This window comes from Dasypus novemcinctus, chromosome 23, assembly GCF_030445035.2.
Source record: "Dasypus novemcinctus isolate mDasNov1 chromosome 23, mDasNov1.1.hap2, whole genome shotgun sequence".
In the NCBI taxonomy this organism is placed as follows: Eukaryota; Metazoa; Chordata; class Mammalia; order Cingulata; family Dasypodidae; genus Dasypus; species Dasypus novemcinctus.
This window is the reverse complement of record NC_080695.1, coordinates 63476387-63500433: the sequence shown is the minus strand read 5'-3', so window position 1 is coordinate 63500433 and position 24047 is coordinate 63476387.

The window sequence follows — 24047 nt, the reverse complement described above, 5'->3', positions numbered from 1 at the left end:
ATTGCCTCCTATAGAAGATGAGCAGACGCCACAACCAGCGACACCGCAACCAGCAGACACTACAACCACTGCGATGAGCAGACACCACAACCAGTAAGATGCTGCAGCCAACAGATGACGCAACCAGCAGACAATCCAACCAGCAGGGAGTGGAAGTTGCTCAAGCGGCTAGACATTCACCTCCTACTTGGGAGGTCCCAGGTTCAGTTCCCAGTGCTTCCTAAAAAAACACGAGCAGACAGACAAGGGAGCCATTTTGGGGCAGTGGGGGAATAAAAATAGGTAGAAAATCACACATTTAAAAAGAGAATAAATCTGTTAAAAGAAAAGAGATAACTTATATTTTTTAAAAAGATACGTCTAGCTTGGTGAGTAAGGGAGCATTTAATGGGGGTTTACACGGATCTCCCTCCTCGGTGGTGGGAGGCAGATGACAGTTCTGAGCTCGATCGTCTACACTCACCACAAAACAAGAAGGGTCTTTTATGTAAATGGCTACGTGCAGGTGGGGAGGCCTGCGAGGGGCCATGACTTTTGCAGAATGTAGTGCTTCGGGCAGATAACCAGGGAACAAACATTTACTGTTTGTTCATAGGCAGAAGTTCCATAGTCCCGGCGACTATGTAACAGATCTATTGATAGGAGGGTAACCAAGCAGTTCAAAAGAACAGATTGTTCTGAAAGTTTCTGGAGCAAAGGTTAAGCATTCCTGATGCCGAGTTTACTGATCAGTTCACAAACGGCCAACTGCTGAGGCCTGTGTTTTAACTATTTGAGAATGGAATGTTGCTGGGACTGAAAGGGGAAAGAGCTGGAAGGGTTGGGGGAGAAAACGGAAAGCCACGTACGCCACAATCCACCCCGTCCCACAACTCTGATGAACTTTCCGCGACCTCTTCAGCTCCAGCCCTGAGCGTGGAAGGGGGGTCTAGTATTGTGCTACAAGGCCACAGTTACAACATAAACAGCAACAAGACAGCAAATGACCTCGGTAATAAGGATACCAAATAGTAAAAAGTAACTCCAGTGAAAGGGTAGGTTTGGGAGCCAGGGGGACAAGGAGTTCGTGAAGTTTCGGATTATCATGTGATAAAAAGATGTTTGTAAATGATTTACAGCATCGGTAACATTAGCATGTTCATCAGGTATACAGGTACAGCAAGCAGTGCCAGTCCTGGCGCAAGTGCCTCCCTGTGCAGCGGTGAGGACAGCAAGGCTAGAGGGGTTTGTAGTATTACTTTTCTCATTTGAGTGGTTTCCGCATGTAAGAGGCTTCTACTATTACACTATGCGATAGTTCAGGGCTTAGGCAGCGAAATCAGCCAGAGCCGTCACTTGTGTTGGAGCATTTAAAGCCCTGGAACCGGAAGGAAACTACTAAGTGGCCACTCCCATCATACCAGAGAGTGCTTCCGTTTAATGCCAAAATGGTCTTGTAGACCATTTTGTTTTGAGGGGTGTGGGTCAAAATTTTATGTATAATTCCTAGGAGGAAAGGACATCCTAGGGTACATCTTTCTGCTTCGTTATAGGGTAAATATGGCCAAAAACATGTTCCACATAATTACCCTACTTGCAGGGGATGGGGATATATAAGCTCCGTTTATAGAGACATTTTGTCACCCAGTTCACTTGGTTGACCGGACAATGATATTTAGGCCACATACTTGTAATGGCAGCTAACCCATATAATCGTGGATTCCCTGATAGAAGGTGTTGTTTCTTTTGAGATGAAATGATCCTTGAGCATCTGGGATGCTGTGTTCTGCCATGCGAGGCCATCGCAAACATCCCATGTGATAAGAAGGATGAATGAGTTTTGTTGAATTGCTCCCTGACAATAGAAGTGACATACTGAACAGAAGCAGAGTAATTATAGGAGTTCGTGGACTCTGAGATTTGACACCTAGAAGAGTGGCTATGATTTCCTTCAATTAGTCAAAGATAGGGGAAGTTCAAGTGGTGACTAGAGCTACTGGAGGCACATATGCACAGACCCAACAGCCCATTTGGCTATGGGTGGCCCAGGGGAGGAAGACATTGGATGATCTCATGTGGAGCAGGAAGGTTAGCCTAATGATGCCAACGTAAGTGTGTAGTGGGTACCTGGGGAAGGAGGTTTTCTCCGGTAAGCAAAATGACACTTGAGGCTTCTCCCATAATTCCTAAGACATGGATCATCAGTGGGTGAGCTCCAAGTTTGCATTACCATATATGTTGTCCCTCCATAGGAGCAGGCCATAGGCCAATTGTGTCTCTCTAGGTTCTGCCCACATTACTCTGGCAATTATTTTTCACCTGGGTATATTCTTCCCACTGCTGGCATACTGCAACACTGTTGGTCCTCAAGAGAAGATGGTAGGCTCCAGGGTTCCACCAACCTGGTTCATAGTGCCTTCTGGCACTGAGAAACAGAGCCAGTCTGGAGGCAATGTCCATTGTAAAGCGAGTGATACCGAGCCATTGCCGGCTGGTAGAGCTACAGGAACCCAAAACAGCATCTACTTCAGGAGCATGACCAGGAGATGTGACAGATACCTTTATCATTTTAAGGGTCATAGTGACCATTCTAACCAATTATTTAAATGGAGAGACACCATGTATAGTGCTGAGAGTCTGGTTTAAATGCACAAAGGAGTCCAACAACATTGAAGTCCATCCCCATAGTGTTTGTTTTTCAGTCAATCATATTATTTGCTGTTTTAACAGACCACTTTTCCTTTCTGTCGATCCTGCTCCTGCGGCAATGAAAGTGCTAAACAGTATCTTGGTCTCTAGCTCATTGTTGTACATCATGCTCAGTGAAGCGTGTTCCCTGGTCGCTATCTATGTGACAGGGTATTCCATACAAACTCCTGAGCTATATTAATCCTTTCGTGGTGTTTTTTTGGGTAGCAAGGCCTGCAGAAGCCAGTGAGGGCATCTACACAGGTCAATGTGTAGAGTTTACTGGCACTAACGGGCAAGGTTCTACGTGGTCTATTGGCCAATCCCATGTCGGCATATTGGCCTTATTCACATGTCCACTACTATGAGGCTCTGTCTGTGGCCAAAGTCTGGAACAGACCTCATAGTTCTGTAAAATATGAACTAGGTCAGAGTACTTTGTAGGAATACCTAATGCTTTTGCTATGTGTCACCTCATGGCAGCTCCAGGATGACCTCTTTTTCTAGGTAACCATAAGTCTTCTTCTTCAGTGGGTGTGGGGCAAACTAGACAAACACAGGCCAGAGCATCTGCCCCTGGTGGAGAGGTTTCCTGATGTGCAGGGACATGGTAGACTGTAAGGGATGGCCGTGAGGTTTGGAAGCTGTAGTACATCTCCTGACACATAGTGGCACCCCATAATGGGCAACCCATAACTTGCCAATTATCTTTATGCCATTGACTTACCCACAAGTTGAGACTCCAATATCCAGCCCAGCTGTCTGTATTGAGGGTCATAGGCCATACTTCCTTGGTGATTATCACTCTGCCACTCTTGATTCAGCCCATTGACTGCTTCATCCTAAGCTGGAATCTAGTCAGATGTCAGTCTATACCTGTATAGCCATGCCAACGTAGTCCTGGGTGCTTCCTTTCCTAGACCCATCAGTATATCAAGCATTCTCTTTGATTGGAGGATTTTGCTAATGTACTATAGAAAGAACCAAGGCTGGACTTTCTACTTGTGGTGGATTTTCTGATTTATCAAACAATATTGGTCCAACACTTGTAAAGCCTGGGTAAGGGGGCTGGTGGAGATGACCCCCTTTGTTGCAGGTAAGCATGCCACTTTTTCAAGGTTTGCAGTTGGGCTACTCCTGATGAGAGTTTAGTAATCAGCCCCTCTATCCAGCACTTTATGGGATAGGTGGTTTTGATGGTTATCTGTTGGCTCCAGTGATGAATTCAAGTTGCTAGAGAGCCCTATATATGGCTAACAGTTCTTCCATTACAGTGTACTTAGCTTTAGTCCTTTCCCAAAATCCTATGGGCATAATGCCTGAGAGGTATTTTTGCCATAAGCCCCAGCTCATACTTTCAGCACTCCTCACTGTTTCCAACATGTTGGGGCAGGAGAGAACAAAGGGCTTTCGCCTGGGAAACCAGGAGCTTAAATTGTTCAAATACCTTTTGTTCTTTGTCTCCCCAGTTCTAAGTTTTTCTGTTTTATGAGTGCGTACAAAGGTCTGAGGACTTGGGCTAAATGTGAAAAGAATATCCATCCTCCAGTAACCTAGGCATCCTATGAATACTTGCAGTTGTTTGACCACAGAGTAAATGGGTTGTAAAATTTTTTCTGATATTTTATCCAGAATATTGCGGGTCTTAATTGACCAGGTGACACCCAAGAATTTTACTGAGACCCCAGACCTTTAAATCTTCGAGGAATTGACTTTCCATCCTCTAGCCTTTAAGTATGATTGTTAAGCTGTCCCTATATCTGCAAACAAATCAGAGGTCTGCACAATGTCATCAACATAGTGAAACAAAGCAACAGCTGGTGACAGAGCTCCTGTTGACAAATCACAGGCCAATATTTCATGACAGATGATGGGGCTATGAAGATATCCCTGGGGCAAAACAGTGAAGGTCCATTGTTGATCTTCCCAAGTGAAGGCAAACTGATTTTGGGATTAGGGATCCAAGGGAGTGCTTAAAAAGGCATTGGCAAGGTCTAGTACAGTGTGAGAAGTCCCCAAGTTGACTGTTAATTGGTTAAGCAATTTGGCTAAGTTTGGGGTGGCTGTATTTATTGGAGGAATTACCTTATTAAATTCCTAGTAATCTGCAGTCATTTTCCCCATGCCAGCCAGCTTTCTTACCAGCCATACTGGACTACTAAAGGGGCTTTGGGCAAGCCATATGATTTGTACTTTTTCCAATTCCCCAGTTGTCTCAGTTATTTCCTGGTGTTCACCCAGTAGGTGATATTGTTTTACATGCACTATTCCCCGAGGCATAGGCAAGATGACCAGTTTTCATTTCATCTGCACCTTTAGGATGGCCTTTACTACCCATACCCATAAGCAAAATTTGCCTACTGTAGTGTGTAGGGTGTGGCCCATTAACACATTGATTTCTAAAGTAGCTTCCTGTTGTAGAGATATGTGCACAGTATATTCCTTTGGTGGATATTTTCCTACCCGAGAATCAGGCACATTCACTCATATGGCAGCATGGTCATACCCATGATGTCTTCCAGTGTTAAAATGCATTCAGGGGTTCTGAAGAGTCCACCCAACCAGATTCCTTTCTTGGGGAGCTATTGGCACAAACATGGGAATCTTGGTAAATTGTTGTTTGGATTTTAATGCTTTTCACAGGCCAAATAATACCATATTTGGTTTTTAACCAATGATTTCTCAGGAAATGTTCACTCTCAACAGGTCCCCACATTTGTTTGTGGATTACCTACATAGGGCCTTTAGTTATTGGGTCTTTGGCTGCTGGTCCTGCGGTTCTTGGAGGATGCTCTTCTTTCCTTCCTCCTGCTTTCTGCCTCTTTAATATTTTCCATAGTCTATCCCTGTTTCTGTCGAGGTCACTGAGATCAGCCATAGCCTCCCCTACAGCACGTATCTCTTGTGTGACCAAGGGTCTTAGGAGAGTGACTGGGACACCATGCCATTCTCTGGGTCCCAAATTTATAATTTTCTAATTTTTCCAGTAAACATCATGCAGTCAGGTCCTGCAAAAATCTGGTCACGAATGAATTCTCTCATGCCCAATTTTCTTAACATGCCTTGGCCTTTCTCAATCATTTTCCTCCCCATGGGTAGATTGGGAAGCTTCCATGATTTTATCTATATTTCTCTACATGCAAGGTAAGCCAATCTGTAAGAGAATGGCTGTCAGGTGTGTTCTGGAAATTATGGAATTTTTGCCTTAGAGTGGGATTAGTGATGATATTACTCAGTTATTTGGCATCCAGTAGATTAACTAATCCCAACCACTCCAGTATCCCATAATCATACCATCCACATAGACAGTGACTCATAGCACTGTGACTGAGTGTTCTCCCTATTTCAATTAATTCCCCAGTGGAATACTCTTTGACAATGACAGTTTCATTAGTTGTCCTCCATTCAGCACCCCTTTCTGTGCAGGATCATGTTGTATCTGTGTTTTAGCCTTTCTCTGCATGAGTGATCTAAAATTGAGATTTAAAGATTCTTCTATAATTTCTAGGTTTGAATTGCTATCTTCTTCTTCCCAGGTATTCCAGTTTTTAGGATCCCAATCTTTTTTTTGCTATGATAGGTCATACCCGGTGTTGGGTATTCTTGCAGATCCCCTAGTCATAAAAAATGACAGGCTAAAGTTTCCAAGTCCTCATCCTTTTTATCTAGCTGTTCAAAGAGACCTGTTACTAGCACAGGGCTAGAAGTCACATATTTTTTTCCTAATTGCAATTCCTCTTTAAATTGGTGGATTTCTTTGTCTTTCATAAAACAATCTGCTGTAGCTAACCACACTACACATTGTAACGGCCAGCCAAATGCTGCAGCAGCATGTTCACCATCTTTATTAAATTTCACAATTTTTTGACCCTGAAATACTCAATCACTTCTGGCATTTTTGGGGTGTCCCATTAATAAAACCTGTGCATAAAGTCAAACTTATTTTATATCCAAATATACCTAGAAAGTCAATTGAGAAGTATAAACTATAGGCTTTGGAAATTCAGGGAAAAGATGCAAGCCAAATGTGTCAAGCTTACCTGGAATGTAGGGGATATATGTTAACTCAAGCCTACCTGGAATGTGGGGGATATGTGTTAAATCAACTTACCTGGAGGAAATAACCTATCTAATACTCAGATAAAACACTTAAAGAAACTAACAAAAAGTCCTTTTGCATACAAGCACCGTTTGACTCCCCACTCTTATTTCCTCTGTACAAAATTCACCAAAAATTCTATTCGGGGCTTGGTTTTTATCAAGACAAGAGTATACCAAGTCCGGCTGGTCAAAATAAATCCTCTTCCTTCTCAGAATTCTCGTGTTCTGGCCTTCGATACCATGTACACCGACTTCTCTCTGCCACTACATTTCTGGGGACTCGTCTGGGCTTACGATAAGAAAGTCAGAGGCAGCAATGGTTGTTTGCCCCTCCTGGACGTCCCCAAGGAGGCCGGGGGGCCCAGGTGAAACCCAGCCCTGGGAGTCCCTGGATACCCCATTTTGGTCCAGAAAGAGGTTGTGGACCTTGCCAGAGCCCTCCTGGAAGAACCGGGGGCACTGGAAAGTTTGAAAGACCCTGAGAATGAAGCAAGGAACACTGCACATCAAACAGGTAAGTCCCCTGGGGGTATAGCACAAGAAAAGCCTAATTCTAAAATTAGGAGGGGAGCCATATCAGCTCTCTAAAAGAGAAGGCCCCAATACTCCTGAAAATATGGGAGGATGCACCACCTCTCTAGGTCTGAGAAAAGGAAAAGGTGGGGTGGTTGTGTGCATATGATTGTGTGCATATGATTCTGAGCGAGACCCAGAAAATCACTTCTGCAGGGTGAGTGCAGAGTCCCGATTCGCAGTTCCGTGGCGACCTCATACGATCAAGGGCAGTCTGGGGGGTCCCTGCAAGGAACCCTATTCTGAGTCGGGGGTTTATACCGACCTGCTAAGGTCAAGAGGCACCGAAAGCACCTGTGAGGGACGCAGCTGGAGATGGATGAAGCTTGAGGCTTGAGTGAGTGTTGTGCACCATTGGCACGGGGTGGAAACATGGGAAACGCACAAAGTAGGGCCCCGTTAGTTTGCATGTTAGAAAACTTCCCCCATGCATTCTGTGGAGAAGTATACGGCATAAGGATCCAGCCAGGAAAGCTTAGAATGCTTTGTAAATTAGAATGGACAACTTTTGGCATAGGCTGGCCCTAGGAGGGCACTTTAGATCCCCGGATCATCTGTAAAGTCCATGATGCAGTAACTGGAAATCCAGGGCACCCACACCAGTTCCCCTACATCGATGCCTGGCAAAGTCCTGTGAGCCAAAGTCCGCCCTGGTTAAGGAAGTACATGACAAAGGAAGCCAGGATTTTTGTAATACAAAAACTGAGGACTGCTGTCCCAGGAGCCAGACCAAATGAACACCATGCAAAAGGCCCAGAGACAGTGTGCCCCAAGTCTAGTGCCAACCCACCCATTTTAGAAGGGCAAAACGAAAATGACCTCCCGCCGCCTTATGCGATTGCTCCTACCCTGGCAGTGCTAAGGAATGAAAATGAGCTAGGCTCCCTAAACAGTGCCCTGTTGTCGTCATCTGTGTGGGGAAGTGCAAGCCCACACCATCCCCACCGCTGCTTTATCACCATCCGCATGAGAGGGGGCACCTATACCATCCCTGGAGTTGCTTTTATCACCGTCTGTACCAGAGAGGGCACCTGCACTGCCCCCACAGTGGTCTTTGGCACCTTCTGCAATGGAAAATGCAAACCAGCTACTTTTACAGCCAGTTATTCCTGGCAACACAGCTGCAGTGCTGCCAATCGGTCAGGAGGGAACTGCTGAGAGGCAGCAACTCAAACCACGGGGAGCCCCAGGGGCAGAGGGAGCAGAGAAAAAATGGCCTTCCAGTTACCTCTCCGTGAAGCCCAGCTCCCAATTTATTACGATGCAGATGGTCAGATTCAGGACGGAAACCGAACATTCGTCTATCAGCCTTCACTACAACGGATCTCTATAACTGGAAAAGCCACACCCCACCAACTCAGAGAAGCCTCAAACCGTGACAGACCTTTTCCAGCCCATCATACAGACCCACAAACCCACGTGGGCTGATTGTAAACAACTTACAATGACTTTATTAAACTTTGAAGAGAGAATGGGTGTCATGCAGGGGCTCTAACCTGGCTTAGAGAACAGCTGCCTGAGGGAACTTTGGACAGTGACCAACATGCCCACTCGCAGTTCCCAGACGAAGATCCCCTATGGAAACCAAATAACGCAACCGGGCTCGACTGACTAGAAACATTCCATGGGGCCTTAGTTGAAGGATTCAGGGCGGGGAGCCGGAAAGCAGTAAACATGGCAAAAACCACCCAAATCCTACCGGCTCTCAATGAGAGTCCGGCTCAATTCAATGAGAGACTGCAAAGCTTTTCGTGTATACACATCCTTTAACCCAGATGCTCCCGAGAGCCAAACAATGGTCAATGCGGCATTCGTTGCCCAATCACGGGCTGACATCCAAAGAAAGCTGCAGAAGTTGAATGGGTTTGCTGGTATGAATATCTCTCAGCTCATGGAGAGAGCCACTGAGGTCTACGTCAACTGATGTAGAAACAAGGAGGGAAGGAAATCAGAGGATGAAAAAGAAGCCAGATCTTCTGGCAGCGGCAATAGTGGAAAAATCCAATCCTGTGTCAAGGAGAGTAAACTAGGAAGCCCCTGCCCCAAGGAGAGGGAAGGACCCACTCCTAGGATGGAATCAGTGCACGTACTGCAGGAAAGAGGGGCATTGGAAGCGAGAGTGTCCCAGCCAGTCACTCGACCCTGTCACTGCAATGCAAGCAGCCAAAACATTAGCCAGGAAAGCTGGTGGAGCATCACAATCCAAACCCTGGGTTCATAAAAATTCAGAAGAAAACCTGCAAATCAAATCATTGGACTGGTAGGAATAGAGGACTCTGATAAAGATTATTAGGACAGACTGGGCTCCTATTCTCTCGGCCCCGCAGAGCCGATGGTCAGAGTCCAAATTGGGGGTCACACCACACATATGATGGTCAACACTGGGGCTCAACATTCTGTAATGACCAAGCCAGTTGGGCCTCTATCAAAAAGACAAGCCACTATCATAGGGGCAACCGGCAAAAAGTACTTAACGGCCCTTCCTCTAAGCCAGAACCTGTAACACTGGGTGTAAGGAGGTCACTCTTGAATTCCTTTATCTTCCAGAGTGCCCAGTCCCCCTCTTCAGTGGAGACCTGCTGTCTAAACTGCAGGCTCAAATTACCTTTCCTTTAATGCCACGGGGCAATCCACATTGACACTGGGGCCACAGGACCCTCCAAAAATAGCACTAACCCTTCCTCTGCAGGAGGAATGGAGACTGTTTTGCCTCAGTGAAACTGGCCAACCCATGGCCACGCAGCTCCCCTTTGAAGATGTGCCCGAAGTATGGGCAGAGGGTAACCCAACGGGGATGGCACATGACATTCCCCCAATTATTATTGAACTAAGGCCCACAGCCAGTCCAGTAAACATAAAGCAATATCCAGTTCCACATGAAGCACAAAAGAAAAGTCCGGCTACATATTCAGAGATTACTGAATGAGGACATATTAAGGCCATGCCATTCTCATGGAATACCCCACTCTTCCCAGTTAAAAAGGCTGATGGGGATTACCACCCAGTCCAGGACTTACGAGCAGTTAATTTAGCAGTAATAACCGTCCTTTCTGCAGTTTCTAATCCATATACTCTTCTCAGCTTAATACCCTCATCTGCAATCTACTTTTCATGCCTAGATCTTAAGGATGCCTTCTTCTGCGTTCAGGTGGCACCCCAGAGCCAGCCAATTTTCGCCTTTACGTGGAATGATCCGAACTCATGCGAAAAGCAGCAGCTAACATGGACATAATTGCCTCAGGGATTTAAAAATGCACCCACTGTTTTTGAACAAGCGCTGGCCAGCAACCTCAAATCCTTTAAACCAGAAAGCCATAACTGTTTCCTCCTCCAATATGTAAATGACCTCATCCTTGGAAGTCTCACCTACCAAGACTGTGCTTATGGAACCCATACCCTTTAAAAGCATCTACAGCAAAAAGGCTATCGGTTGTCTTACAAAAAAGCCCAAATCTGCCTACCTCAGGTAGGTTGTATCTAGGTTATAAAATAATGCAGGGGTGCCATGAATTGGGACTTGAAAAAAAGAAAGCAATCTATAGTCTCCCTGAGTCCCACACCCACCAGAAGCTGCGAGAGTTCCTTGGGGTGGCTGAATTCTACCGCAATTGGAGCCCCAATTTTGGGGTCCTCACACGACCTTTATACGAAGCCACAAAGGGGGGAGATCATGGGAAAACCCACAAAAAAATGCTTTCCCTGCTCTCAAACAAGCTCTAATGGAAGCACTGAGCCTCAGACTTCCAGATCTCAGTAAACTATTTTACCTCTATGTGCATAACTGCCAAAGCATCGCAGTAGGAGTACTCACTCAATACCTGGGTTCCTGGCAAAGACCTGTAGCTTATGTCTCCAAACAACTGGACACTGTAGCCCAGGAATGGCTCTCACGCTTGCAAGCTGTAGCAGCTGCAGCAACATTAACACTAGAAACAATAAAATTAACTCTTGGGCAGCCTATAATTGTCTGGGTTCTACATGCAGTAATCACAGTCTTAGAAGGCAAAGGAACACACTGGCTAACTAACAGCTGCCTGGTTAAATATCAAACCCTATTATGTGAAAATCCATCCATCCAACTGGACCTGTGAAAACCTAAATCCTGCCACCTTGCTACCCATGGAGCCGGGGGTTCCACCCCATAACTGCCTGAGAACATTGTAAGAAGTATATTCCAGCTGGCCAGACCTCCAAGACCAGCCACTGGCAAATCCTGACATGGAGTTCTTCATGGATGGGAGTAGCTTTATGCAAGGCAGCAATTGGCGAGCAGGATATGCTGTAGTAACATCCGAGACTACAGTAGAGGCCCAGTGCCTCCCGGATAACACATCAGCACAGAAAGTCGAACTCATTGCCCTCACCCAAGCCCTACAACTTGTGGCTGGGCCAAGGTGAACATCTACACAGACTCCAAATATGCCTTCCTTACCCTGCACGCGCATGGAGCTTTATACAAACAAAAAGGGCTCATTAACTCAGGAGGAAAGAGCATTCAATATGGCACACAGATTCTGGAACTACTAGAAGCAGTTTGGGAACCATTAAAGTGGCGGTTATGCACTGCAAGGGACACCAGACAAGCCACAGCCCCATCGCCCGGGGAAATCAGAGGACAGACGCTGAAGGAAAAAGAGTGGCACGGGAAGAATCCCTATCTGAAAACCTGACCACTGCTCTCATTCCTCAACCTCTTAATTATCAAAAACTCCAGTACACAGGGAAGCAGATTTGGCTCAACAGATGGAGTGTCCACCTACCACATGAGAGGTCCAGGGTTCAAACCCAGGGCCTCCTGACCAGTGTGGTGAGCCGGCCCATGTGCAGTGCTGATGCACACAAGGAGTACTGTGCCACGCAGGGGTGTCCTCCACATAGGGAAGCCCCATGCGCAAGGAGTGTGCCCCGTAAGGAGAGCTGCCCCACACAAAAAAAAGCCCAGGAGTGGCACCGCACACATGGAGAGCTGGTGCAGCAAGATGACTCAACAAAAAGAGACACAGATTCCTGGTGCCACTGACAAGAATAAAAGCAGACACAGAACACACAGTGAATGGTCACAGAGAGCAGATAACTGCGGGGGGGGGGGGGGGAAGGGGAGAGAAATAAATTTTTTTTTAAACTCCAGTATACATTGTCTGCTCTCGTTCCGCAGCCTCTGAATCACCAATATACTCAATATATACTCAATATACTCAAACAGAGAGAGAGTGGATACTCTCTGAGGGTGGGACACAAGGAAAAAATGTATGATGGACATTGCCCAATTACAGAATAGTTGTGCTACAAATATTAGCCACAACTGTAGTTCAAGACTACCATGAGAACACACACTTGGGAAAACCCATCTTAAAGAAGTATTAGAAAGATTCTTCTACATCACAAGTCTAGCCGGTATCACCCATGCCTTATGCCAGTGGTGCATGACATGTGCAAAAAATAACCCTCGCCAGGGGCCCATGGGAGCTCCAGGAGTCCAAAGAATTGGCAGTATGCCTCTTGAAGATCTAGTAGTTGATTCACTGAAATGCCATGATCTAGAAGCTATAAATATCTCCTAGTCCTTGTTTGCACCTTTTCTGGCTGGATGGAAGCCTTTCCCTCTTGAACAGAAAAAGCTGAAGAAGTAGCCAAAGTTCTCCCCAGGGAAATCATTCCTTGATATGAGCTACCCCTTCAATTGGCTCTGACAATGGACCTGCCTTCATCTCCAAAATCACTCAGAAGATTGTCAAAGCACTGTGCATCCAATGGAAACTGCACACTGCTTACCATCCTCAAAGCTCAGAGAAAGTAGAGCAAATGAACCGTACAATAAAAATTATATTGCCAAGATTTGCCAAGAAACTGGGCTAACATAGGTCCAAGTACTTCTGAGTGCTCTTCTCCAAGTCTGGGCCAGCCCAAGATGAAAGCTAAGCCTAACCCCTTATGAAATCCTCTTTGGAAACCCCATGCCCTTAATCCAAAATACAGAAGATCTCAGAAAAAGAGGAAACTTATCAATAGCTCAGTAAATGATCAGCTTAGAAAAAAACCTATAAAACCTGCATCACTGGGTCCAAGAAAGGGCCCGCATTAGCTTAAGCAACTCCATATACCCGTACAAGCCAGGAGATGCAGTTTGGGTCAAAGACTGGAAATCAGCTTCACTAACCTCTCGATGGCGAGGACCCTATCTTGTCATTTTATCCAGTGCAGTTAAATCACCCCATGGGCACACCCTAGCCAGGTCAAGCGAGCTGCCCCAGAGTCCTGGACCTGTATTCCAGATACTCATAACTCAACCAAACTCATCTTGCGAAAGAATAAAACACCAAGCCCTGCTCCAGTTACACCCCAGAAGCTGACTGGACCACACAAGGCCAAAAATTGAGAACGCAACACCAAGCCCTGCTCAAATCACACCCTGGAAGTTAATTGGTCTATTCACAGCCAAAGAATAGGAATCCAGTTTAATCCCAGTTACAATGCCCCTTCGGTTATTCTCCCTACTCCTAGCCCTGACCCTGCCCTGGTCCCAGGTTGGCACCACAGAATGTGAGCTGTGTATCTAAAAGGTGCAAACAGGGGTCCATGTCAATACCACATTAATATATCATAGCCATTACACCTGCAAGGGCCGTATAACCACCTGCCAGCTTCAAGGAATCTCCTATAGTGTCTGTAATGTGTCTGGCCAAATAACCTGCTATAACCCCAAACCCCCAACAGTCTCCCATAAATGGGAAATAAAGGTGCTTAATCAAAATGGGGAGCCACTTAGCTCTACCCCAGTCACTAGCTGGAACCAACGAGTATCCCTCCTATTTGATGCATGTCAAGTTATAAACTCTGGGATACCAACACCAATTGTGGAGGGCTCAGCTGGGAGCAAAAATATACTCATAACAATAAGTATATGTGTGCTCCAGAAATGGAAAGTACAGTCCAAGGGGTGGGCTTCTGGTGCAAATTCATGAGTGCCCCTACTGGTCCCGTGTCACCTGGGCCACCTGGAACACAGACACAACTAAACAAACAGCCATCCTAACCAAGGGTATGGCCCTGGCTAACTGTCCACACAGTCAATGTAACCCCTTAAACCTCATCATCCTTAAACCTGAATTCTGGCAAATTCAGGGAGTCCAAATGCGCCTCTGCATTGATAGTAGAGAAAAAACCCAGGAGCCTACATCTGGGTTGGGAATCAGGAACACCCACTCACAAGTAAAGCCCACTCTGCGTTCCATTCCTTCTATGAAGAAATGGAAAAGCCCTTTTCCATTCCACAAGCAGCAAAAAAACTCTTCATAAACCTAGCTAAAGTAGTAGGGGCAGCCTTAAATGTCTCCTCATGCTATGTATGTGGAGGTGCTAGTATGGGAGACCAATGGCCCTGGGAAACTAGAGAATACAATTACAGCCAACCATATAATGAAACGGACCTCCTGGCTGTCCTCTGAGATAGTATGTGGCTCGTACGAACTTCTGTCGTAGGAAAATATTGTGCTTCAAGGACCTGCCTAAACTCCTCTATATCTGTTGGAAACCTAACATGTACAGGGGGGAGATTCCAAAGTTATACCACCAATACAACAGAGCCTTGGGGGACATGGAATAACTCTGACCTCATTCTCATAAATTGTACTTTCCCCAAATTAATCAGTGTGGAACTCTATTGCAAAAGGCCCCTTTACTGCCCCCAAATGGTCAGTACAGGATTTGTAGGAAAGTTGCATTCCAAGAACTTCCCCAAACCTGGTGTAGTACTTAAATGCTTGGTACAATAAAACTCTCCTTCTTCCTCATTCCCTTAACAGAAGGGAGAGCTAAGCCAGCCAGTGTATCAAAACAGAAGAAAGGGCTATCGTTACTTAGAGAAGTGAAGAATGGCCCCTGAGCATATAATCTAGTACTATGGGCCAGCAACTTGGGCAGAGAATGGCATGTAGGGTTATTGAACCCCTATCTATATGCTAAACTGAATCATCCACTTACAAGCTGTGGTAAAAATAATAACTAATGAAACTGCCCACGCTCTAAACTTACTAGCCCAACAGCAAACTAAATTCAAAAACACTACCTATCAAAATCATCTCGCCCTAGACTATCTCCTGACAGCTGAAGGGGAGTTTGTGGAAAATTCAATCTCTCTTACTGCTGCCTTGAACTAAACAGCACTGGAAAAGATATTGATAAAATTACAAGCAAAATGATAAAAATTGCTCATGTTCCAGTGCAGACCTGGAATGGTTGGAATTTAAATAATCCCTTTGGAAGCTGGCAGTCAATAGTAAACAATTTCAAGCTTCTACTGGGAATAATTGCCTTCCTCATAGGAGGTGCACCATACTTCCTGCCTCCTCCCTTTCATTGTAAACAGAATGCACACCCTAATAAATGATATAGTAAAAACACAGACAGCTGCCCATCTCATGGCACTATATACATACCATTCAGTCCAGAGAGACTCTGACAATAGTGATGCCAAAGCTTAATAACCTTAAGCATGCATCAAAGGGGGGAAATAATATAGCCTGTGAATAAATTCAAATTTATTTTATATCCAAATAAGCCTAGAAAGCCAATTGAGAAGTATAAACTCTGTAGGTTTTGGATATTCAGGGAGGATGCAAGCCAAATGTGTCAAGCTTACCTGGAATGGGGGGGAGAGGGGGCTCATGCTAAAAGCTTACCTGGAATGTAGGGGATATATGTTAACTCAAGCCTACCTGGAATGTGGGGGATATGTGTTAAATCAAGATTACCTGGAGGAAATAACCTATCTAATACTCAGATAAAACACTGAAGAAACTAACAATAAGAACTTTTGCATACAAGCACCATTTGACACACCACTCTTATTTCCTCTGTATAAGAGGGACCCAAAAATTCTATTTGGGGGGAAGCAGACTTGACCCAGTGGTTAGGGCATCCGTCTACCACACGGGAGGTCTGCAGTTCAAATCCTGGGCCTCCCTGACCCGTGCTGATGCATGCAAGGAATGCCGTGCCACGCAGGGGTGTCCCTGCATAGGTGAGCCCCGCGCACAAGGACTGCACCCGTAAGGAGAGCTGCCCAGCACGAAAGAAAGTGCAGCCTGCCCTGGAACGGCGCCGCATACATGGAGAGCTGACACAGCAAGATAATGCAACAAAAAGAAACAGATTCCTGTGCCGCTGATCCAACAGAAGTGGACAAAGAAGAACACACAGTAAATAGACACAGAGACAACTGGGGGGGGTGGGGGAGAGAAAAAAAAATTCTATTTGGGGCTCAGTTTATATCAGGACAACAGTCCTCTGAGTCTGGCTCATCAAAATAAATCATCTTCCTTCTCAGAATTTTTGCATCCTGGCCTTCGATACCACAACACCCAACTTCTCTCTGCCACTACACCATGATCATGTAGGGTCCACGACAGTCAAGCAAGCGGGCCACCCCACCCGACATAAAAGTAGTGGGCCACCTGGGATTTCCCCCATAGATTCCCAGCCCCAGCTCATGCTTTGGTCTGATGTATCCTGACTACTATGCCAACTGCCCCAAATTTAGTGAGGGCCTATATAAAATGATAGCTTCCCACTGAACTGTACATTATATCAAAAAATGACTCAGACATGTTTGGCTTGGCGAGTGAGTGTGTTTTGGGGGTTTACATGGGGTCCTCGAATTCAGCAGCAGGAGGAGAGAAGAGAGTTCCAAGCTCTATCCTCTACATTCTCTGCAAAACAAGAGGGGACTTTCATAGTACATGTCTACGTGAAGATGGGGAAGGCACTTGAGGGGGGAGCATTCTTTTACAGAATGCAGGGCTTAGGGGAGATAACAAAGGAATGAACATTGACCATATTTATCAGTAGGCAGAAGTTACATATTCTACTGACTACATAAAAGATCTGTTGACATTAGAGTAGCCAACAAGTTCAAAAGAACAGATTGTTCTGAAAGTTCCTAAAAGTAAATGTCAAGTATTCACGATGCAGGTTTTACTGATCAGTCATGAGTTCACAAACAGCCAGTTCCTGAGGCCTGTGTTTTAACTCTTTGAAAATGGAATGTTGCTGCAACTGAAAAGGGAAAGAACTAGAAGATTTGGGAGAGAAAATGCAAAGTCACATGCACCTTTTGGATGAGTTTTTTAACTTCACTGGGTCACAGTGTCCTTGTCTCAAAATGTGTATAGCAACGGTTTATGTACTATAGCTTTTTGAGGAGGGAGGATTAGCATAGTGCCTTGTGAATACCACAAGTTCAACCAATGTCACCTAATTTTTTCTCCCTCATGCAGAAATGGAAGGCATTTGTTTCTTTCTTGAACTGTGCAATGCTCTGCCTTTAACTAAACCAGTCCATTTTGTAAAGTTAGTGTTGTGAAAAAGGAGAAGAAAAAATCCTGTTCATTTCTTGTGGTGAAAAGTTACGGGACATGAAACTAAGATAAAGTCATATTTTTAGTGTTTACTTAAAGCTAAGTGGGAGTGTTCAGGTGCAGAGGAAAGAAGTTGAAAGAAGAGTAAAAAGTTGGGAAAGGATTTTAGGGAGATAAGAAGGCTGAACATAATCAAGCGCAAGGCAAAGATGGGAAAGATGGCAGCCAGATCACTAAAGACAGAACTTTTTGAGGGCTACTACATTGCTTTTTTTTTGGAAAGAAGGCAAAAAGAAACCAGAGGGCAACTGAAAAATGAGAGGTGTGTGCCTTAGGAGAGTATAAGGTTATCAAAGACTTCAGCTTCCACAGCAGCTGCTGATACCAACAAAGACTGTAGTATCTCAACTCAATTCTTACTCTGCAGGACTGCACTTCTGACTGGCTACAAATTTGGGGGTTCCCACCACCCCCTTAGGTTTGATAATTCACTAGAAAAACTCACAGAATTCACTGAAAGTGCTGTACATATAATTATAGTTCCATTATAGTAAAAGGATACAAAGAGAAAGCAAAAAAAAGAGACAAATAGGTGAGAACCTCTCTCAGACCAATATCAATTGTCAAAGTAGTCATAGTTTATACAGGGTCTTATTATGTAGGTCTTATTATGCATGATAGAATCAACACTCACTGTGGTTGAACTCAGTCTCCAACCCCCCTCAGGCTGATATGGGCAGATATGACATAGCCAAAAAAACTCCAACTCCCTAATCAATCTTGTGATTGATCTTCCCGGGCATGGTAAGCCGCCACCCTAAGAGAGCAAGTGTGGCTGGCTCCATCCTGTCTTCTCATTATAAAGTATCAGGCATAGTCTGGGGCCCAGCATGAATTACAAAAGATGTTCTTATCATGTGGAATTCCAAAGATACAGAGTTTACCACCCAGGAACTGGGGTCAAAAGACCAAGTTTTTCAGGGAATAAAACCAATGTGCAGTTTACGTCTATACTTACCTACTTACTTAGCAACAGTGATGAACAAAGAGGGTAAGAACCAAGGCTGGGGTCGGATATCTGGATGTGAATTAAGCTTCTGGGATTCGCAACCTTGGGCATCTTACTTAACCTTTATTGTAAAATGAAAGTAGAACAATACTTGCATCATAGGAGAGAATCCATGGCAAATGCCTAGCATACAAGAAATGCCTCCCAATTTTAGCCATAGCCCTATTTACTTAAAAATAAGCCAATTAAGAGGAAAATGGAGGCGGTTTAAGATATAATTGATTATATCAATGGTCCAAGATGCTAGAAACTAAAATTTCCTTAGTGCCTCGAAACAAGAAGGATCACCAAGGAACTGAAAGTGTCTTATGTCAAGCTGATGTCTGTATTACTATTAGAAAACAAGTTTAAAGGTTGGAGATTATTCAGTAGGCATAAAAGGAGCGATCTCATTTGACTTAGGAGTTAAAGATCACACAAGTGCTCACACAAGTGCATCTCTCCTACAGCCATGCCAGTTATTACTAATGGATTGCAGCACTCTTTTCTGCTGAGCCTGGGTGAGATCTCCAGAATTCATTTCTACATCAAACTTCAGGCAGCCATTTATTATGAATCTATGTAAAACAATACAGTAAATGTTACCGAGCACTAAGGCTCATTACCCAATGCGCACAGAAGTCAATGTTGTGAAACCAGGATTTCAAGAAAAAAAAGAGTCTATGTATTGCAAGATTAATTGGCAAGGAGATGGGACACAAAGTTCTGTGGGACAAAGTTCTGTGGGACACAAAAATCTGTCTCCCAACTTGAAAATTTAGGAAGTTTTATAGGATGGAAACAAAAGGAGGTGGGACAGTGACAAAATATGGGTTGACATATCCCGATTGGTTGATACTAAACATCCAATCAGGCAAAGGGAAGATTATAGCTTAGGCATGAAAATGGGGAACATGTGCAGATGGGCATTATGCTGACTCATATGTCATGACCAGTGTCTGGGATTTTAGCAAGGTAGACCTCAAAAGGTGTGCAAGTCAGGACTTGGGAAGCCTCTGAGAACTGATTGGAACTAGTTGGGACTGGGGTTGACTGACCATAAGGGCCTGGTTTATAGGGAAGTCATGGGGGAGCTTAAGATAAGGGGCCTGGTTTACAATAATGAGCAAGGGTTAAGGAATCTTGTTGGAGTGGTTTTATAAATAAAACTCATTTGCTGTCCTTACGATGGGTAAAGGAAAGGATATTGCGGATATTAGAGCATTTTTGAGTAGGAAAACGAAATTCTTTCCCTAGGCTTTGGCTTTCCATGTGGCCCAAATCTTTGAATCCTCACTAGAAGGGGCCCCCAATTTCCATGCCTTCTCAGTCCCCATTATGGATTGAACTGTCGTTGTCAGGTATATTTTCCAGTTCTTGGCCACATCACAGGAAAGAATTCAAGGATGCACAACAGGTTAAGCAAGCAAGTAAAAAAGTTAATGTGAAGCGAAAGTACACACTCGAGACTTGAGTGGACCTGGGCTCAAAAGAGAGCTGTGCATGCTGGGGCTGGGGTTAGGCCTTATCAAGGTTGCTTTTTCTCCTCCTCCTTCCTGTATGCTAAATAGGGATCGTGACCAGTGGCATTTTGGATTGGCTCCTTTCTGGGTTTCTCACTGACCTATTATATGGTCCACTTAGCTTACTCCCCATCGGCTTTGGGGGACCTATAGGGAAGCCTTCCTATTTGGGGCCCTCTGGGGCTTTCTGAGCTGCTACTTTCAAACGAGACCTCATGACCATGTTCTTGGCATGTGTATTAGTCAGCCGAAGGGGTGCTGATGTGAAAAGTTTGAGAACTCTGTTGGTTTTTTTAAAGAAAAGATTATTTATTTATTGCTGCTGCCATCCCCCACCCGCCCCTGTTTGCTGTCTGTGTCCATTCACTGTGTGATCTTCTGTGTCTGTTTCTTTTTGTCTTCTCTTCTTGTTTTCTTCTCTAGGCTTCGCCGAGATTTGATCCTGGGGACCTCTGATGTGGGAGAGAGGTTCCCTGTCACGTGCGCCACCTCAGTTCCCGGTTTCTGTTGTGTCTTGCCATGACACTTCCCTGCGTTTCTCTTTTTTGTTGTTGCTGCATCATCATCTTGCTGTGTCGCTCCCCACACAGGCCTGGCTTGCCACGCAGACCTGGCATGCCTTCACGAGGAGGCCCCAGGGATCAAACCCAGGTCCTCCCATATAGTAAATGGAAGCCCAGTTGCTTGAGCCACATCTACTTCCCTCTGTTGACTTTTATAAAGAATATTTATTTTGGTGTAGAAACTTACAATTACCAAGCTCTAAAGAGCCCAACTCAAGGTAATAGAAGAGGTATTTTCTCACCCAAAGTCTGTTGCCAAATTGTCACAAGATGGCAGGCCATGACTACTAGGGGTCAGCCTTCCTTCTTCCTCTTAAGGCTCCAGTGGCCCCAGGTTCTTTCCATCTCAGCTGTAGGCTGGCTTGTTTCTTTCTGGGCTCAGCTGCTCTGTTCTTTCCACTAGGTCAGCTGTAGACTATCAGACCCATCTCTCTTCCCAGGGACAGGTCTATGGAGCACTCTCTCTTCCTGTGTATCTGCTTTTGTGTGTCTACTTCCATGTCAGAGTTTGTTTTATCAACCCAAAGGGGCTGAGTCACACTCTAATGATGTGGTTGGATCAGAACCCTAATCTTAACATAATTAATCAGACATCTCAGCTGAATCTAATACAATCAAAGGGTTATCACGCCAGAGAAACCAACCATTTTACAAACATAATCTATATTTCTTTTTGGAATTCATAAGTAAAATCAAACTACTTTAGCAGGGTTTCAGCTATGAAGGTTATGGCCATATAGGAGTCCATTGGACGTTGGCCAGGCCCTCAGGTTTCACTTTATCCTGTCGTCCTGAGACTTCATCCAGGCATGAGAACTAGGTCATGTGAAAGCCTGGAGGAGAGAACCCTCCAAGTGAGCAATTGCTATTGTTCCCAAGGACCCAGGGATACCTTCCCTAGTGATCCCCACCCCTGGCCATGCCTGATCCTCTGTCTTTTCCTAAGTTCATACCAGGTCCTAAAGTCCCTACTAGTCCACCTTCTCTGGCTTCCCTGGAGCTGTTTACCTGTGAGGCACCAAGATATTGATCTATTGCTCCTGGATGTTTTGCTCAGTCCACAGTGGCGGTCTCTGACAATAGCCACAGGTCAGGACACTGATGACGTCCAATCTATAGTAATTTGGACCATTATAAAGTTCCTTCCCTGGCCACTTCCTAAATCACCTTAAAAAGTGGACCACTCTAAAAGGAAAGTGTCCTTAGCAAGCCCCCATTCTAGGGAGGGACTTTGGCTTGGTGGCTTTGATCTGGGAACTGGACCCAGACACCTCCCAAACCTCTAAGGCTGTGGGATGCCCAGTTGCATGGGCTCCCAATCCCCAGGACACCAAGATGATGAGCAGTTTCCATTTGGTCAGGTCTAGGAGTGGGATGCCACTAAGACTGAAGAGCATGCTCTCATCCTCCCTTAGGATAATGGGCAGCTCCTCCAGCATTCCCACAGGCTCCCCATTAAGGTGTCTCCTCAGGAATTGGGACAGCCTGCCTACTGATGATCTAAAAAGGGAGAGGCTAATCTTTTTCTGCAAAGCCACATGGCCACAATGTAAGTTAGAAGACTGCCAGGAGTGACCATTGAATGGGGGGACCCTTAATTATAACCCTACACTCCAGTTCTATCTCTTGTGCAAGAGAGAAGGAAAATGGTTAGAAATTCCCTATGTCCAACTTTTCATGGCCCTGTACCAGTATAAGAACCTAAGGGGTTCTTGCCAGCTATGCTAACACACAAAGAAAACCCCCTTTTGAAAAGGAAAAAGACATCTTAGATGTCCTTTTTAGTAGCCCACCCCATTATGATCCCATCCTGGATCCAGAAGTTCCTTAGACCCACCACTGGAAGGGACAATAGTGCCACCCCAATTAATCCCAGGTCCTAGTCTGGCAGGTCACTCCCAGAGGATAGCCTTGTTCTACATGGCTAGGAAGACTGAGGGTCTCTACCCTACAAGAGAAGTAGCTAATGGGGATGTAACCCCCAGAGCAGTCTGGATCCATGTCTCATCAGCCAAACAACTTCCCTGATTCCCTCAGTTCTGTGCCTAACAGCTGCCTAGGGATGTCCCTGGAAGACCAAAGCTGGAGGGTCTGGGCAAGGTTTCTGCCATGGGTGGACACTGGGTGCTTTGTGTAAAGGTGATTCTGAAGTTAGGTCTTTCCTTATGCTAAGTAAGTGTGTAAAATTCTTCCTTCTGTTCTTATCTGTGCTTACTTTAACTTTGCATTCTGCTCATGCTTAGGAGCTCATGAATAAGATTTGGAGTTTGCCTGTTAATTTTATATTTTGAGCTCCTGTTCTTGATGTTCTACCCTTGTGACTTCTGTTGATGCTGCCTAGCCATGGGAAACTCTCAAAATGTGCCTGCTGTATCTCCTTTGGGTTGTATATTGGATAATTGCTCTAAATTGGAGGGGACCCCCTCAAGAAAAAGTAATTGACTTTCTATTGCAATGTTGCCCGGCCACAGTCTAAATTAGATGATGGTGAAAGGTAACCTAAAAATGAGTCTTTAAATCAAATTGTCTTGCAATTGGATTTGTTTTGTAAAAGAAATCACAAATGGGATTAGCTCAACTGCTGAAAAAGTGGAAATACTTAGCAACATTAATGTTGTCTGTTTTGTGTCCATGACTAATTCTAATTGGATCTGGATAGACACATTAATAAAATTAGCGCTTTTTGAGTTTAGTAGTAACTTTTGAACTGGGTGATTCTATAAAGGAAAAAGAGGAAAAAATAGAAAATGCTAGCTGCTTTTGTAAGCCTACAATTAAGTCATAGCTTAGCCCTGATAGTAACCAGCCTCCCCTGCCAACTTGCCTCCAGAAAACCATTTCAGAAATATATCCTTTTAAATGTTTTGTAATATAGCTTCCTGAAATGCTGATGAAATAATTTTAGTTGCTTAGTTGATAAACAAAAGTGCCCAATTTGTTTTGAAGTGAAAAGGAAGCCTGAAAGTGTAACTGAGAGTTAAGAATTAACAAATAATTATGATTTAAAAAATCATTATATAGATGCCTTTATCTTATAAAACAGCAAAATGATAATATGTGCAATTGCTGAAACTGGCTAGATATAGTCTAGACTTGTTATTGTGATGGTAATCCTAGACCGAACTTACCTTTGTTTATGGTTATTTCAAGTCTAGCCTCCCCCTTGTGTATACTTGCCACTGTGATGGTAATCACTCTACCCTCCCCTGTGTGAATC